The 17,489-nt window shown below is 62.5% G+C and overlaps 1 protein-coding gene across 1 annotated transcript in view; it reads left to right on the forward strand.

Annotated features, from left to right (window-relative positions):
• Positions 1 to 17,489, forward strand: part of LOC140406312 (caspase-2-like) — a gene marked incomplete at its 3' end in the record, with an annotated part of 115,147 nt that overhangs the window by 44,658 nt on the left and 53,000 nt on the right. The gene's annotated exons all lie outside the window — the stretch shown is intronic.

Below are 17,489 nucleotides of genomic sequence, written 5' to 3' on the forward strand. Positions count from 1 at the left end.
TTCTCTGCCCCCACTCTTTCTCTGCCCCCACTCTTTCTCTGCCCCCACTCTTTCTCTGCCCCCACTCTTTCTCTGCCCCCACTCTTTCTCTGTCCCCACTCCCTCTCTGCCCCACTCCCTCTCTGCCCCACTCCCTCTCTGCCCCATTCCCTCTCTGCCCCACTCCCTCTCTGCCCCACTCCCTCTCTGCCCCCCTCCCTCTCTGCCCCCCTTCCCTCTCTGCCCCACTCCCTCTCTGCCCCACTCCCTCTCTGCCCCCCTCTCTCTGCCCCCTTCTCGCTCTGCCCCCCTCTCTCTCTGCCCCCCCCTCCCTCTCTGCCTCCACTCCCTCTCTGCCCCACTCCCTCTCTGACCCCACTCCCTCTCTGACCCCACTCCCTCTCTGCCCCCCCTCCCTCTCTGCCCCCCTCCCTCTCTGCCCCCCCTCCCTCTCTGCCCCCCCTCCCTCTCTGCCCCCCCTCCCTCTCTGCCGCCCCTCCCTCTCTGCACCACTCCCCCTCTGCCCCACTCCCCCACTGCCCCACTCTCTCTCTGCCCCCACTCCCTCACTGCCCCACTCCCTCTCTGCCCCCCACTCTCTCTATGCCCCCTCCCTCTCTGCCCCCCTCCCTCTCTGCTCCCAATCCCTCTCTGCCCCCACTCCCTCTCTTCCCCACACTCTCTCTCCCCCCCTCTGTGCCCCACTCTCTTTCTGTCCCACTCCCTTTCTGTCCCACTCCCTTTCTGCCCCACTCCCTCTGTGCCCCACTCCCTCTCTGCCCGACTCCCTCTCTGCCCCACTCCCCCTCTGCCCCCCTTTCTCTCTGCCCCCCTCTCTCTCTGCCCCCCTCTCTCTCTGCCCCACTCCCTCTCTGCCCCACTCGCCCTCTGCCCCTCTGCCCCCACTCCCTCTCTGCCCCACTCCCTCTCTGCCCCCACTCCATCTCTGCCCCACTCCCTTTCTGCCCCACTCCCTTTCTGCCCCACTCACTCTCTCCCCCACTCACTCTCTGCCCCCACTCCCCCTCTGCCCCACTCCCCCTCTGCCCCACTCCCCCTCTGCCCCACTCCCCCTCTACCCCACTCCCCCTCTACCCCACTCCCTCTCTGCCCCACTCACCCTCTGCCCCTCTGCCCCCACTACCTCTCTTCCCCACTCCCTTTCTGCCCCACTCCCTTTCTGCCCCACTCCCTCTCTGCCCCCACTCCCTCTCTGCCCCACTCCCTCTCTGCCCCCACTCCCTCTCTGCCCCCACTCCCTCTCTGCTCCACTCCCTCTCTGCCCCCACTCCCTCTCTGCCCCACTCCCTCTCTGCCACACTCCCTCTCTGCCCCACTCCCTCTCTGCCTCACTCCCTCTCTGCCCCACTCCCTCTCTGCCCCATTCCCTCTCTGCCCCACTCCCTCTCTGCCCCACTCTCTCTCTGCCCCACTCCCTCTCTGCCCCACTCCCTCTCTGCCCCATTCCCTCTCTGCCCCACTCCCTTTCTGCCCCACTCTCTCTCTGCCCCACTCCCTCTCTGCCCCACTCCCTCTCTGCCCCCCCTCCCTCTCTGCCCCACTCCCTCGCTGCCCCACTCCCTCTCTGCCCCACTCCCTCTCTGCCCCACTCCCTTTCTGCCCCACTCCCTTTCTGCCCCACTCCCTTTCTGCCCCACTCACTCTCCCCCACTCACTCTCTGCCCCCACTCCCCCTCTGCCCCACTCCCTCTCTGCCCCACTCCCCCTCTACCCCACTCCCCCTCTACCCCTCTCCCTCTCTGCCTCACTCGCCCTCTGCCCCTCTGCCCCCACTCGCTCTCTGCCCCCCTCCCTCTCTGACCCCCTCCCTCTCTCCCCCTCTCCCTCTCTGCCCACCCTCCCTCTCTGCCCTACTCTCTCTCTGTCCCACTCGCCCTCTGCCCCCACACCCTCTCTGCCCCCCACACCCTCTCTACCCCACTCTTTCTCTGCCCCCACTCTTTCTCTGCCCCCACTCCCTCTCTGCCCCCACTCCCTCTCTGCCCCCACTCCCTCTCTGACCCCACTCCCTCTCTGCCCCCACTCCCTCTCTGACACCACTCCCTCTCTGCCCCCACTCCCTCTCTGCCCCCACTCCCTCTCTGCCCCCACTCCCTCTCTGCCCCCACTCCCTCTCTTCCCCACACTCTCTCTCCCCCCCTCTGTGCCCCACTCCCTTTCTGTCCCACTCCCTTTCTGTCCCACTCCCTCTGTGCCCCACTCCCTCTGTGCCCCACTCCCTCTGTGCCCCACTCCCTCTCTGCCCGACTCCCTCTCTGCCCCCCTCTCTCTCTGCCCCCCTCTCTCTCTGCCCCCCTCTCTCTCTGCCCCCCTCCCTCTCTGCCCCACTCGCCCTCTGCCCCTCTGCCCCCACTCCCTCTCTGCCCCACTCCCTCTCTGCCCCCACTCCCTCTCTGCCCCACTCCCTTTCTGCCCCACTCCCTTTCTGCCCCACTCACTCTCTCCCCCACTCACTCTCTGCCCCCACTCCTCCTCTGCCCCACTCCCCCTCTGCCCCACTCCCCCTCTGCCCCACTCCCCCTCTACCCCACTCCCCCTCTACCCCACTCCCTCTCTGCCCCGCTCGCCCTCTGCCCCTCTGCCCCCACTCCCTCTCTTCCCCACTCCCTTTCTGCCCCACTCCCTTTCTGCCCCACTCCCTCTCTGCCCCCACTCCCTCTCTGCCCCCACTCCCTCTCTGCCCCACTCCCTCTCTGCTCCACTCCCTCTCTGCCCCCACTCCCTCTCTGCCCCACTCCCTCTCTGCCCCACTCCCTCTCTGCCCCACTCCCTCTCTGCCCCACTCCCTCTCTGCCCCATTCCCTCTCTGCCCCACTCCCTCTCTGCCCCACTCTCTCTCTGCCCCACTCCCTCTCTGCCCCACTCCCTCTCTGCCCCACTCCCTCTCTGCTCCACTCCCTCTCTGCCCCATTCCCTCTCTGCCCCACTCCCTCTCTGCCCCACTCCCTCTCTGCCCCACTCCCTCTCTGCCCCACTCCCTCTCTGCCCCACTCCCTCTCTGCCCCCCTCCCTCTCTGCCCCACTCTCTCTCTGCCCCACTCCCTCTCTGCCCCCCCTCCCTCTCTGCCCCACTCCCTCTCTGCCCCATTCCCTCTCTGCCCCACTCCCTCTCTGCCCCACGCCCTCTCTGCCCCACTCCCTCTCTGCCCCACTCCCTTTCTGCCCCACTCTCTCTCTGCCCCACTCCCTCTCTGCCCCCCCTCCCTCTCTGCCCCACTCACTCTCTCCCCCACTCACTCTCTGCCCCCACTCCCCCTCTGCCCCACTCCCTCTCTGCCCCACTCCCCCTCTACCCCACTCCCCCTTTACCCCTCTCCCTCTCTGCCTCACTCGCCCTCTGCCCCTCTGCCCCCACTCCCTCTCTGCCCCCCTCCCTCTCTGACCCCCTCCCTCTCTCCCCCTCTCCCTCTCTGCCCACCCTCCCTCTCTGCCCTACTCTCTCTCTGTCCCACTCGCCCTCTGCCCCCACTCCCTCTCTGCCCCCCACACCCTCTCTACCCCACTCTTTCTCTGCCCCCACTCTTTCTCTGCCCCCACTCTTTCTCTGCCCCCACTCCCTCTCTGCCCCCACTCCCTCTCTGACCCCACTCCCTCTCTGCCCCCACTCCCTCTCTGACCCCACTCCCTCTCTGCCCCCACTCCCTCTCTGCCCCCACTCCCTCTCTTACCCCACTCCGTCTCTGCCCCCACTCCCTCTCTGCCCCCCACACCCTCTCGACCCCACTCTTTCTCTGCCCCCATTCTTTCTCTGCCCCCACTCACTCTCTCCCCCACTCACTCTCTGCCCCCACTCCCCCTCTGCCCCACTCCCTCTCTGCCCCACTCCCCCTCTACCCCTCTCCCTCTCTGCCTCACTCGCCCTCTGCCCCTCTGCCCCCACTCCCTCTCTGCCCCCCTCCCTCTCTGACCCCCTCCCTCTCTCCCCCTCTCCCTCTCTGCCCACCCTCCCTCTCTGCCCTACTCTCTCTCTGTCCCACTCGCCCTCTGCCCCCACTCCCTCTCTGCCCCCCACACCCTCTCTACCCCACTCTTTCTCTGCCCCCACTCTTTCTCTGCCCCCACTCCCTCTCTGCCCCCACTCCCTCTCTGACCCCACTCCCTCTCTGCCCCCACTCCCTCTCTGACCCCACTCCCTCTCTGCCCCCACTCCCTCTCTGCCCCCACTCCCTCTCTTACCCCACTCCCTCTCTGCCCCCACTCCCTCTCTGCCCCCCACACCCTCTCTACCCCACTCTTTCTCTGCCCCCACTCTTTCTCTGCCCCCACTCCCTCTCTGCCCCCACTCCCTCTCTGCCCCACTCCCTCTCTGCCCCACTCCCTCTCTGCCCCACTCCCTCTCTGCCCCATTCCCTCTCTGCCCCACTCCCTCTCTGCCCCACACTCTCTCTGCCCCACTCCCTCTCTGCCCCACTCCCTCTCTGCCCCACTCCCTCTCTGCCCCCACTCCCTCTCTGCCCCACTCCCTCTCTGCCCCACTCCCTCTCTGCCCCACTCCCTCTCTGCCCCACTCCCTCTCTGCCCCACTCCCTCTTTGCCCCACTCCCTCTCACCCCCACTCCCTCTCTGCCCCCACTCCCCCTCTGCCCCCACTCCCTCTCTGCCCCACTCCCTTTCTGCCCGACTCCCTTTCTGCCCCACTCACTCTCTCCCCCACTCACTCTCTGCCCCCACTCCCCCTCTGCCCCACTCCCCCTCTGCCCCACTCCCCCTCCACCCCACTCCCCCTCTACCCCACTCCCTCTCTGCCCCACTCGCCCTCTGCCCCTCTGCCCCCTCCCTCTCTCCCCCCTCCCTCTCTGCCCACCCTCCCTCTCTGCCCCACTATCTCTCTGCCCCACTCTCTCTCTGCCCCACTCTCTCTCTGCCCCACTCCCTCTCTGCCCCCCACTCCCTCTCTGACCCCCACTCCCTCTCTACCCCACTCTTTCTCTGCCCCCACTCTTTCTCTGCCCCCACTCTTTCTCTGCCCCAACTCTTTCTCTGCCCCCACTCTTTCTCTGTCCCCACTCCCTCTCTGCCCCACTCCCTCTCTGCCCCACTCCCTCTCTGCCCCATTCCCTCTCTGCCCCACTCCCTCTCTGCCCCACTCCCTCTCTGCCCCCCTCCCTCTCTGCCCCCCTTCCCTCTCTGCCCCACTCCCTCTCTGCCCCACTCCCTCTCTGCCCCCCTCTCTCTGCCCCCTTCTCGCTCTGCCCCCCTCTCTCTCTGCCCCCCCCTCCCTCTCTGCCTCCACTCCCTCTCTGCCCCACTCCCTCTCTGACCCCACTCCCTCTCTGACCCCACTCCCTCTCTGACCCCACTCCCTCTCTGCCCCCCCCTCCCTCTCTGCCCCCCTCCCTCTCTGCCCCCCCTCCCTCTCTGCCCCCCCTCCCTCTCTGCCGCCCCTCCCTCTCTGCACCACTCCCCCTCTGCCCCACTCCCCCACTGCCCCACTCTCTCTCTGCCCCCACTCCCTCACTGCCCCACTCCCTCTCTGCCCCCCACTCTCTCTATGCCCCCTCCCTCTCTGCCCCCCTCCCTCTCTGCTCCCAATCCCTCTCTGCCCCCACTCCCTCTCTTCCCCACACTCTCTCTCCCCCCTCTGTGCCCCACTCTCTTTCTGTCCCACTCCCTTTCTGTCCCACTCCCTTTCTGCCCCACTCCCTCTGTGCCCCACTCCCTCTCTGCCCGACTCCCTCTCTGCCCCACTCCCCCTCTGCCCCCCTCTCTCTCTGCCCACCTCTATCTCTGCCCCCCTCTCTCTCTGCCCCCCTCTCTCTCTGCCCCACTCCCTCTCTGCCCCACTCGCCCTCTGCCCCTCTGCCCCCACTCCCTCTCTGCCCCCACTCCCTCTCTGCCCCACTCCCTCTCTGCCCCCACTCCCTCTCTGCCCCACTCCCTTTCTGCCCCACTCCCTTTCTGCCCCACTCACTCTCTCCCCCACTCACTCTCTGCCCCCACTCCCCCTCTGCCCCACTCCCCCTCTGCCCCACTCCCCCTCTGCCCCACTCCCCCTCTGCCCCACTCCCCCTCTGCCCCACTCCCCCTCTGCCCCACTCCCCCTCTGCCCCACTCCCCCTCTACCCCACTCCCCCTCTACCCCACTCCCTCTCTGCCCCACTCACCCTCTGCCCCTCTGCCCCCACTACCTCTCTTCCCCACTCCCTTTCTGCCCCACTCCCTTTCTGCCCCACTCCCTCTCTGCCCCCACTCCCTCTCTGCCCCACTCCCTCTCTGCCCCCACTCCCTCTCTGCTCCACTCCCTCTCTGCCCCCACTCCCTCTCTGCCCCACTCCCTCTCTGCCCCACTCCCTCTCTGCCCCACTCCCTCTCTGCCCCACTCCCTCTCTGCCCCACTCCCTCTCTGCCCCACTCCCTCTCTGCCCCATTCCCTCTCTGCCCCACTCCCTCTCTGCCCCACTCCCTCTCTGCCCCACTCTCTCTCTGCCCCACTCCCTCTCTGCCCCACTCCCTCTCTGCCCCACTCCCTCTCTGCCCCATTCCCTCTCTGCCCCACTCCCTCTCTGCCCCACTCCCTCTCTGCCCCACTCCCTCTCTGCCCCCGTCCCTCTCTGCCCCACTCTCTCTCTGCCCCACTCCCTCTCTGCCCCCCCTCCCTCTCTGCCCCCCTCCCTCTCTGCCCCACTCCCTCTCTGCCCCACTCCCTCTCTGCCCCACTTCCTCTCTGCCCCACTCCCTCTCTGCCCCACGCCCTCTCTGCCCCACTCCCTCTCTGCCCCACTCCCTCTCTGCCCCATTCCCTCTCTGCCCCACTCCCTTTCTGCCCCACTCTCTCTCTGCCCCACTCCCTCTCTGCCCCCCCTCCCTCTCTGCCCCACTCCCTCTCTGCCCCACTCCCTCTCTGCCCCACTCCGTCTCTGCCCCACTCCCTTTCTGCCCCACTCCCTTTCTGCCCCACTCACTCTCTCCCCCACTCACTCTCTGCCCCCACTCCCCCTCTGCCCCACTCCCTCTCTGCCCCACTCCCCCTCTACCCCACTCCCCCTCTACCCCTCTCCCTCTCTGCCTCACTCGCCCTCTGCCCCTCTGCCCCCACTCCCTCTCTGCCCCCCTCCCTCTCTGACCCCCTCCCTCTCTCCCCCTCTCCCTCTCTGCCCACCCTCCCTCTCTGCCCTACTCTCTCTCTGTCCCACTCGCCCTCTGCCCCCACACCCTCTCTGCCCCCCACACCCTCTCTACCCCACTCTTTCTCTGCCCCCACTCTTTCTCTGCCCCCACTCCCTCTCTGCCCCCACTCCCTCTCTGCCCCCACTCCCTCTCTGACCCCACTCCCTCTCTGCCCCCATTCCCTCTCTGACCCCACTCCCTCTCTGCCCCCACTCCCTCTCTGCCCCCACTCCCTCTCTGCCCCCACTCCCTCTCTGCCCCCACTCCCTCTCTTCCCCACACTCTCTCTCCCCCCCTCTGTGCCCCACTCCCTTTCTGTCCCACTCCCTTTCTGTCCCACTCCCTCTGTGCCCCACTCCCTCTGTGCCCCACTCCCTCTCTGCCCGACTCCCTCTCTGCCCCCCTCTCTCTCTGCCCCCCTCTCTCTCTGCCCCCCTCTCTCTCTGCCCCCCTCCCTCTCTGCCCCACTCGCCCTCTGCCCCTCTGCCCCCACTCCCTCTCTGCCCCACTCCCTCTCTGCCCCCACTCCCTCTCTGCCCCACTCCCTTTCTGCCCCACTCCCTTTCTGCCCCACTCACTCTCTCCCCAACTCACTCTCTGCCCCCACTCCCCCTCTGCCCCACTCCCCCTCTGCCCCACTCCCCCTCTGCCCCACTCCCCCTCTACCCCACTCCCCCTCTACCCCACTCCCTCTCTGCCCCACTCGCCCTCTGCCCCTCTGCCCCCACTCCCTCTCTTCCCCACTCCCTTTCTGCCCCACTCCCTTTCTGCCCCACTCCCTCTCTGCCCCCACTCCCTCTCTGCCTCCACTCCCTCTCTGCCCCACTCCCTCTCTGCTCCACTCCCTCTCTGCCCCCACTCCCTCTCTGCCCCACTCCCTCTCTGCCCCACTCCCTCTCTGCCCCATTCCCTCTCTGCCCCACTCCCTCTCTGCCCCACTCTCTCTCTGCCCCACTCCCTCTCTGCCCCACTCCCTCTCTGCCCCACTCCCTCTCTGCCCCATTCCCTCTCTGCCCCACTCCCTCTCTGCCCCACTCCCTCTCTGCCCCACTCCCTCTCTGCCCCACTCCCTCTCTGCCCCCCTCCCTCTCTGCCCCACTCTCTCTCTGCCCCACTCCCTCTCTGCCCCCCCTCCCTCTCTGCCCCACTCCCTCTCTGCCCCATTCCCTCTCTGCCCCACGCCCTCTCTGCCCCACTCCCTCTCTGCCCCACTCCCTCTCTGCCCCACTCTCTCTCTGCCCCACTCCCTCTCTGCCCCATTCCCTCTCTGCCCCACTCCCCTTCTGCCCCACTCTCTCTCTGCCCCACTCCCTCTCTGCCCCCCCTCCCTCTCTGCCCCACTCCCTCTCTGCCCCACTCCCTCTCTGCCCCACTCCCTCTCTGCCCCACTCCCTCTCTGCCCCACTCCCTCTCTGCCCCACTCCCTCTCTGCCCCACTCCCTTTCTGCCCCACTCCCTTTCTGCCCCACTCACTCTCTCCCCCACTCACTCTCTGCCCCCACTCCCCCTCTGCCCCACTCCCTCTCTGCCCCACTCCCCCTCTACCCCACTCCCCCTTTACCCCTCTCCCTCTCTGCCTCACTCGCCCTCTGCCCCTCTGCCCCCACTCCCTCTCTGCCCCCCTCCCTCTCTGACCCCCTCCCTCTCTCCCCCTCTCCCTCTCTGCCCACCCTCCCTCTCTGCCCTACTCTCTCTCTGTCCCACTCGCCCTCTGCCCCCACTCCCTCTCTGCCCCCCACACCCTCTCTACCCCACTCTTTCTCTGCCCCCACTCTTTCTCTGCCCCCACTCTTTCTCTGCCCCCACTCCCTCTCTGCCCCCACTCCCTCTCTGACCCCACTCCCTCTCTGCCCCCACTCCCTCTCTGACCCCACTCCCTCTCTGCCCCCACTCCCTCTCTGCCCCCACTCCCTCTCTTACCCCACTCCCTCTCTGCCCCCACTCCCTCTCTGCCCCCCACACCCTCTCTACCCCACTCTTTCTCTGCCCCCATTTTTCTCTGCCCCCACTCACTCTCTCCCCCACTCACTCTCTGCCCCCACTCCCTCTCTGCCCCCACTCCCTCTCTGCCCCCACTCCCTCTCTGCCCCCACTCCCTCTCTGCCCCCACTCCCTCTCTTCCCCACACTCTCTCTCCCCCCCTCTGTGCCCCACTCCCTTTCTGTCCCACTCCCTTTCTGTCCCACTCCCTCTGTGCCCCACTCCCTCTGTGCCCCACTCCCTCTCTGCCCGACTCCCTCTCTGCCCCCCTCTCTCTCTGCCCCCCTCTCTCTCTGCCCCCCTCTCTCTCTGCCCCCCTCCCTCTCTGCCCCACTCGCCCTCTGCCCCTCTGCCCCCACTCCCTCTCTGCCCCACTCCCTCTCTGCCCCCACTCCCTCTCTGCCCCACTCCCTTTCTGCCCCACTCCCTTTCTGCCCCACTCACTCTCTCCCCAACTCACTCTCTGCCCCCACTCCCCCTCTGCCCCACTCCCCCTCTGCCCCACTCCCCCTCTGCCCCACTCCCCCTCTACCCCACTCCCCCTCTACCCCACTCCCTCTCTGCCCCACTCGCCCTCTGCCCCTCTGCCCCCACTCCCTCTCTTCCCCACTCCCTTTCTGCCCCACTCCCTTTCTGCCCCACTCCCTCTCTGCCCCCACTCCCTCTCTGCCTCCACTCCCTCTCTGCCCCACTCCCTCTCTGCTCCACTCCCTCTCTGCCCCCACTCCCTCTCTGCCCCACTCCCTCTCTGCCCCACTCCCTCTCTGCCCCACTCCCTCTCTGCCCCATTCCCTCTCTGCCCCACTCCCTCTCTGCCCCACTCTCTCTCTGCCCCACTCCCTCTCTGCCCCACTCCCTCTCTGCCCCACTCCCTCTCTGCCCCATTCCCTCTCTGCCCCACTCCCTCTCTGCCCCACTCCCTCTCTGCCCCACTCCCTCTCTGCCCCACTCCCTCTCTGCCCCCCTCCCTCTCTGCCCCACTCTCTCTCTGCCCCACTCCCTCTCTGCCCCCCCTCCCTCTCTGCCCCACTCCCTCTCTGCCCCATTCCCTCTCTGCCCCACGCCCTCTCTGCCCCACTCCCTCTCTGCCCCACTCCCTCTCTGCCCCACTCTCTCTCTGCCCCACTCCCTCTCTGCCCCATTCCCTCTCTGCCCCACTCCCCTTCTGCCCCACTCTCTCTCTGCCCCACTCCCTCTCTGCCCCCCCTCCCTCTCTGCCCCACTCCCTCTCTGCCCCACTCCCTCTCTGCCCCACTCCCTCTCTGCCCCACTCCCTCTCTGCCCCACTCCCTCTCTGCCCCACTCCCTCTCTGCCCCACTCCCTTTCTGCCCCACTCCCTTTCTGCCCCACTCACTCTCTCCCCCACTCACTCTCTGCCCCCACTCCCCCTCTGCCCCACTCCCTCTCTGCCCCACTCCCCCTCTACCCCACTCCCCCTTTACCCCTCTCCCTCTCTGCCTCACTCGCCCTCTGCCCCTCTGCCCCCACTCCCTCTCTGCCCCCCTCCCTCTCTGACCCCCTCCCTCTCTCCCCCTCTCCCTCTCTGCCCACCCTCCCTCTCTGCCCTACTCTCTCTCTGTCCCACTCGCCCTCTGCCCCCACTCCCTCTCTGCCCCCCACACCCTCTCTACCCCACTCTTTCTCTGCCCCCACTCTTTCTCTGCCCCCACTCTTTCTCTGCCCCCACTCCCTCTCTGCCCCCACTCCCTCTCTGACCCCACTCCCTCTCTGCCCCCACTCCCTCTCTGACCCCACTCCCTCTCTGCCCCCACTCCCTCTCTGCCCCCACTCCCTCTCTTACCCCACTCCCTCTCTGCCCCCACTCCCTCTCTGCCCCCCACACCCTCTCTACCCCACTCTTTCTCTGCCCCCATTTTTCTCTGCCCCCACTCACTCTCTCCCCCACTCACTCTCTGCCCCCACTCCCCCTCTGCCCCACTCCCTCTCTGCCCCACTCCCCCTCTACCCCTCTCCCTCTCTGCCTCACTCGCCCTCTGCCCCTCTGCCCCCACTCCCTCTCTGCCCCCCTCCCTCTCTGACCCCCTCCCTCTCTCCCCCTCTCCCTCTCTGCCCACCCTCCCTCTCTGCCCTACTCTCTCTCTGTCCCACTCGCCCTCTGCCCCCACTCCCTCTCTGCCCCCCACACCCTCTCTACCCCACTCTTTCTCTGCCCCCACTCTTTCTCTGCCCCCACTCCCTCTCTGCCCCCACTCCCTCTCTGACCCCACTCCCTCTCTGCCCCCACTCCCTCTCTGACCCCACTCCCTCTCTGCCCCCACTCCCTCTCTGCCCCCACTCCCTCTCTGCCCCCACTCCCTCTCTTACCCCACTCCCTCTCTGCCCCCACTCCCTCTCTGCCCCCCACACCCTCTCTACCCCACTCTTTCTCTGCCCCCACTCTTTCTCTGCCCCCACTCCCTCTCTGCCCCCACTCCCTCTCTGCCCCACTCCCTCTCTGCCCCACTCCCTCTCTGCCCCATTCCCTCTCTGCCCCACTCCCTCTCTGCCCCACACTCTCTCTGCCCCACTCCCTCTCTGCCCCACTCCCTCTCTGCCCCACTCCCTCTCTGCCCCCACTCCCTCTCTGCCCCACTCCCTCTCTGCCCCACTCCCTCTCTGCCCCACTCCCTCTCTGCCCCACTCCCTCTCTGCCCCACTCCCTCTCTGCCCCACTCCCTCTTTGCCCCACTCCCTCTCACCCCCACTCCCTCTCACCCCCACTCCCTCTCTGCCCCCACTCCCTCTGTGCCCCCACTCCCTCTCTGCCCCACTCCCTCTCTGCCCCACTCCCTCTCTGCCCCACTCCCTCTCTGCCCCACTCCCTCTCTGCCCCACTCCCTCTCTGCCCCACTCCCTCTCTGCCCCACTCCCTCTCTGCCCCACTCCCTCTCTGCCCCACTCCCTCTCTGCCCCACTCCCTCTCTGCCCCACTCCCTCTCTGCCCCACTCCGATTCTGCCCCACTCCCTTTCTGCCCCACTCCCTTTCTGCCCCACTCCCTCTCTGCCCCACTCCCTCTCTGCCCCACTCCCTCTCTGCCCCACTCTCTCTCTCCCCCACTCCCTCTCTGCCCCCACTCCCTCTCTGCCCCACTCCCTCTCTGCCCCCACTCCCTCTCTGCCCCCACTCCCTCTCTGCCCCCACTCCCTCTCTGCCCCCACTCCCTCTCTGCCCCCACTCGCTCTCTGCCCCCACTCCCTCTCTGCCCCCACTCCCTCTCTGCCCCACTCCCTCTCTGCTCCACTCTCTCTCTGCCCCACTCTCTCTCTGCCCCCACTCTCTCTCTGCCCCACTCCCTCTCTGCCCCCACTCCCTCTCTGCCCCACTCCCTCTCTGCCCCCACTCCCTCTCTGCCCCACTCCCTCTCTGCCCCACACCCCCTCTACCCCACTCCCCCTCTACCCCACTCCCTCTCTGCCCCACTCCTTCTCTCCCCCCACTCCCTGTCTGCCTCCCTCTCCCTAACTCTTGGCCAATGATAAATTGCCCTTAATGTCCAAATTGCCCTTGGTGTTGGTTGGAGGTATTGAGTTTGGGTGGGGTGCTTTTTCCAAGAGCCGGTGCAGACTCAAAGGGCCGAGTGGCCTCATTCTGCACTGTAAATTCAATGATAATGTATGATTAATCTAGGACAAAGGTTCAGCACAACATCGTGGGCCGAAGGGCCTGTTCTGTGCTGTATTTTCTATGTTTTATGTTCTATGTTCTTCCCCTCCCCTAACTCTTCCACCTCCCCTATCTCTTCCCCCTCCCCCTATCTCTTCCCCCTCCCCCTATCTCTTCCCCCTCCCCTATCTCTTCCCCCTCCCCTGTCTCTTCCCCTCCTCTAACTCTTCCCCCTCCCCCTATCTCTTTCCCCTCCCTCTATTTCTTCCCACTCCCCTATCTCTTCCTACTCCCCTATCTCTTCCCCCTTCCCCATCTCTTCCCCTCCCCCTATCTCTTCCCCTCCCCCTAGCTCTTCCCCTCCCCCTATCTCTTCCCCTCCCCCTAGCTCTTCCCCTCCCCCTATCTCTTCCCCACCCGATCACTTCCCCCTCCCCTCATCTCTTCCCCCTCCCCTCATTTCTTCCCCCCCTCTCCTCCTCCACTCTCTCTCATACCCTTCCTCTCTCTCCGTCTCTCTCCCCCCCATCTCTCTTAGCCTCTCTCTTACCCTCTGTGTCTCTCTCGCTCTCCCTCCACCTCTCTGTTTCTATCGCCCCCTCTCTATCTCGCTTTTTCCCCCTCCGTCCCTCTCTCTCTCTCTCTCTCCCCCTCCCTCCCTCTCTCTCTCTCCCCCTCCCTCTCTCTCTCTCCCCCCTGCCCTCTCTCTCTCTCTCTCTCCCCCTTCTCTCGCTCCCCATTCCTCTCTCTCTCTCTCCTCATTCTCTCTTCCCCCCTCTCTCTCTCCTCTCCTTCCCTGCACCACTAGAACATAGAACATAGAACAATACAGCGCAGTACAGGCCCTTCGGCCCACGATGTTGCACCGAAACAAAAGCCATCTAACCTACACTATGCCATTATCATCCATATGTTTATCCAATAAACTTTTAAATGCCCTCAATGTTGGCGAGTTCACTACTGTAGCAGGTAGGGCATTCCACGGCCTCACTACTCTTTGCGTAAAGAACCTACCTCTGACCTCTGTCCTATATCTATTACCCCTCAGTTTAAAGTTATGTCCCCTCGTGCCAGCCATATCCATCCGCGGGAGAAGGCTCTCACTGTCCACCCTATCCAACCCCCTGATCATTTTGTATGCCTCTATTAAGTCTCGTCTTAACCTTCTTCTCTCCAACGAAAACAACCTCAAGTCCATCAGCCTTTCCTCATAAGATTTTCCCTCCATACCAGGCAACATCCTGGTAAATCTCCTCTGCACCCGCTCCAAAGCCTCCACGTCCTTCCTATAAAGCGGTGACCAGAACTGTACGCAATACTCCAAATGCGGCCGTACCAGAGTTCTGTACAGCTGCAACATGACCTCCCGACTCCGGAACTCAATCCCTCTACCATAAAGGCCAACACTCCATAGGCCTTCTTCACAACCCTATCAACCTGGGTGGCAACTTTCAGGGATCTATGTACATGGACACCTAGATCCCTCTGCTCACCCACACTTTCAAGAACTTTACCATTAGCTAAATATTCCGCATTCCTGTTATTCCTTCCAAAGTGAATCACCTCACACTTCTCTACATTAAACTCATTTGCCACCTCTGAGCCCAGCTCTGCAGCTTATCTATATCCCTCTATAACCTGCTACATCCTTCACACTATCGACAACACCACCGACTTTAGTATCGTCTGCAAATTTACTCACCCACCCTTCTGCGCCTTCCTCTAGGTCATTGATAAAAATGACAAACAGCAACGGCCCCCAGAACAGATCCTTGTGGTACTCCACTTGTGACTGTACTCCATTCTGAACATTTCCATCAACCACCACCCTCTGTCTTCTTTCAGCTAGCCAATTTCTGATCCACATCTCTAAATCACCCCTCAATCCCCAGCCTCCGTATTTTTTGCAATAGCCTACCGTGGGGAACCTTATCAAACGCTTTGCTGAAATCCATATACACCACATCAACTGCTCTACCCTCGTCTACCTGTTCTGTCACCTTCTCAAAGAACTCAATAAGGTTTGTGAGGCATGACCTACCCTTCACAAAGCCATGCTGACTATCCCTGATCATATTATTCCTATCTAGATGATTATAAATCTTGTCTCTTATAATCCCCTCCAAGACTTTACCCACTACAGACGTGAGGCTCACCGGTCTATAGTTGCCGGGGTTGTCCTCTGCTCCCCTTTTTGAACAAAGGGACCACATTTGCTGTCCTCCAGTCCTCTGGCACTATTCCTGTAGCCAATGATGACATAAAAATCAAAGCCAAAGGTCCAGCAATCTCTTCCCTGGCCTCCCAGAGAATCCTAGGATAAATCCCATCAGGTCCCGGGGACTTATCTATTTTCAGCCTGTCCAGAATTGCCAACACCTCTTCCCTATGTACCTCAATGCCATCTATTCTATTAGCCTGGGGCTCAGCATTCTCCTCCACAACATTATCTTTTTCCTGAGTGAATACTGACGAAAAATATTCATTTAGTATCTCGCCTATCTCTTCAGACTCCACACACAATTTCCCATCCCTGTCCTTGACTGGTCCTACTCTTTCCCTAGTCATTCGCTTATTCCTGACATACCTATAGAAAGCTTTTGGGTTTTCCTTGATCCTACCTGCCAAATACTTCTCATGTCCCCTCCTTGCTCGTCTTAGCTCTCTCTTTAGATCCTTCCTCGCTACCTTGTAACTATCCATCGCCCCAACCGAAACTTCACACCTCATCTTCACATAGGCCTCCTTCTTCTCTTAACAAGAGATTCCACTTCCTTGGTAAACCACGATTCCCTCGCTCGACGCCTTCCTCCCTGCCTGACCGGTACATACTTATCAAGAACACGCAGTAGCTGATCCTTGAACAAGCCCCACTTATCCAGTGTGCCCAACACTTGCAGCCTACTTCTCCACCTTATCCCCCCCAAGTCACGTCTAATGGCATCATAATTGCCCTTCCCCCAGCTATAACTCTTGCCCTGCGGTGTATACTTATCCCTTTCCATCATTAACGTAAACGTCACCAAATTGTGGTCACTGTCCCCAAAGTGCTCTCCTACCTCCAAATCCAACACCTGGCCTGGTTCATTACCCAAAACCAAATCCAACGTGGCCTCGCCTCTTGTTGGCCTGTCAACATATTGTTTCAGGAAACCCACCTGCACACACTGTACAAAAAACGACCCATCTATTGTACTCGAACTATATCTTTTCCAGTCAATATTGGAAAGTTAAAGTCTCCCATAATAACTACCCTGTTACTTTCGCTCTTATCCAGAATCATCTTCGCCATCCTTTCCTCTACATCCCTAGAACTATTAGGAGGCCTATAAAAAACTCCCAACAGGGTGACCTCTCCTTTCCTGTTTCTAACTTCAGCCCATACTACCTCGGAAGAAGAGTCCCCATCTAGCATCCTCTCCGCCACCGTAATACTGCTCTTGACGAGCAGCGCCACACCTCCCCCTCTTTTGCCTCCTTCGCTGAGCTTACTAAAACATCTAAACCCCGGAACCTGCAACATCCATTCCTGTCCCAGCTCTATCCATGTCTCCGAAATGGCCACAACATCGAAGTCCCAGGTACAACCCATGCTGCCAGTTCCCCTACCTTGTTTCGTATACTCCTGGCATTGAAGTAGACACACTTCAAACCACCTACCTGAACACTGGCCCCCTCCTGCGACATCAAATCTGTGCTCCTGACCTCTATACTCTCATTCTCCCTTACCCTAAAACTACAATCCAGGTTCCCATGCCCCTGCTGCATTAGTTTAAACCCCCCCAGAGAGCACTAACAAATCTCCCCCCCAGGATATTTGTGCCCCTCAGGTTCAGATGTAGACCATCCTGTCTGTAGAGGTCCCACCTTCCCCAGAAAGAGCCCCAGTTATCCAGAAATCTGAATCTCTCCCGCCTGCACCATCCCTGTAGCCACGTGTTTAAATGCTCTCTCTCCCTATTCCTCATCTCACTATCACGTGGCACGGGCAACAACCCAGAGATAACAACTCTGTTTGTTCTAGTTCTGAGCTTCCATCCTAGCTCCCTGAAAGCCTGCCTGACATCCTTGTCCCCTTTCCTACCTATGTCGTTAGTGCCAATGTGGACCACGACTTGGGGCTGCTCCCCCTCCCCCCTAAGGACCCGGAAAACACGATCCGAGACATCACGTACCCTTGCACCTGGGAGGCAACATACCAAACGTGAGTCTCTCACGCTCCCACAAAATCTCCTATCTATGCCCCTGACTATAGAGTCCCCAATTACTAATGCTCTGCTCCTCTCCCCCCTTCCCTTCTGAGCAACAGGGACAGACTCCGTGCCAGAGGCCCGTACCCCATGGCTTACCCCTGGTAAGTCCCCCCCCCCACAAGTATCCAAAGCGGTATACTTGTTTCTCAGGGGAACGGCCGCAGGGGATCCCTAACTCGGTCTTGGAGGAGCTGGAGATGGCAGCACTTCCTGCAGGTAAAATCAGTAGGGACACTAACTGCATCCCTCACCTCAAACATCCTGCAGGAGGAACATTGCACTCCCTTCCCTGCCATTCCTCTAACTTTCTACCAAGATCTGGCTAACAACTAAATTAAATTTTTTATAAAAAATAATAATAATATAATAAAATATGGTACTTACCTCAGACCAATCAATGGGTTTTATTATTAGGTTAGAGGAGGAGGGCGGGTGGGAGACACTACACGTGTAGTGTCTCGGGTTTCCTCTCCACCAGAATTTATTGGTGAGGGTCTTCCCAGACGTCCGCGGGTCGACTTCCTGTTCCCGCCTAAAACACTA

The sequence above is a fragment of the Scyliorhinus torazame genome, unplaced genomic scaffold (genome assembly GCF_047496885.1).
Source record: "Scyliorhinus torazame isolate Kashiwa2021f unplaced genomic scaffold, sScyTor2.1 scaffold_463, whole genome shotgun sequence".
NCBI classification, from domain to species: domain Eukaryota; kingdom Metazoa; phylum Chordata; class Chondrichthyes; order Carcharhiniformes; family Scyliorhinidae; genus Scyliorhinus; species Scyliorhinus torazame.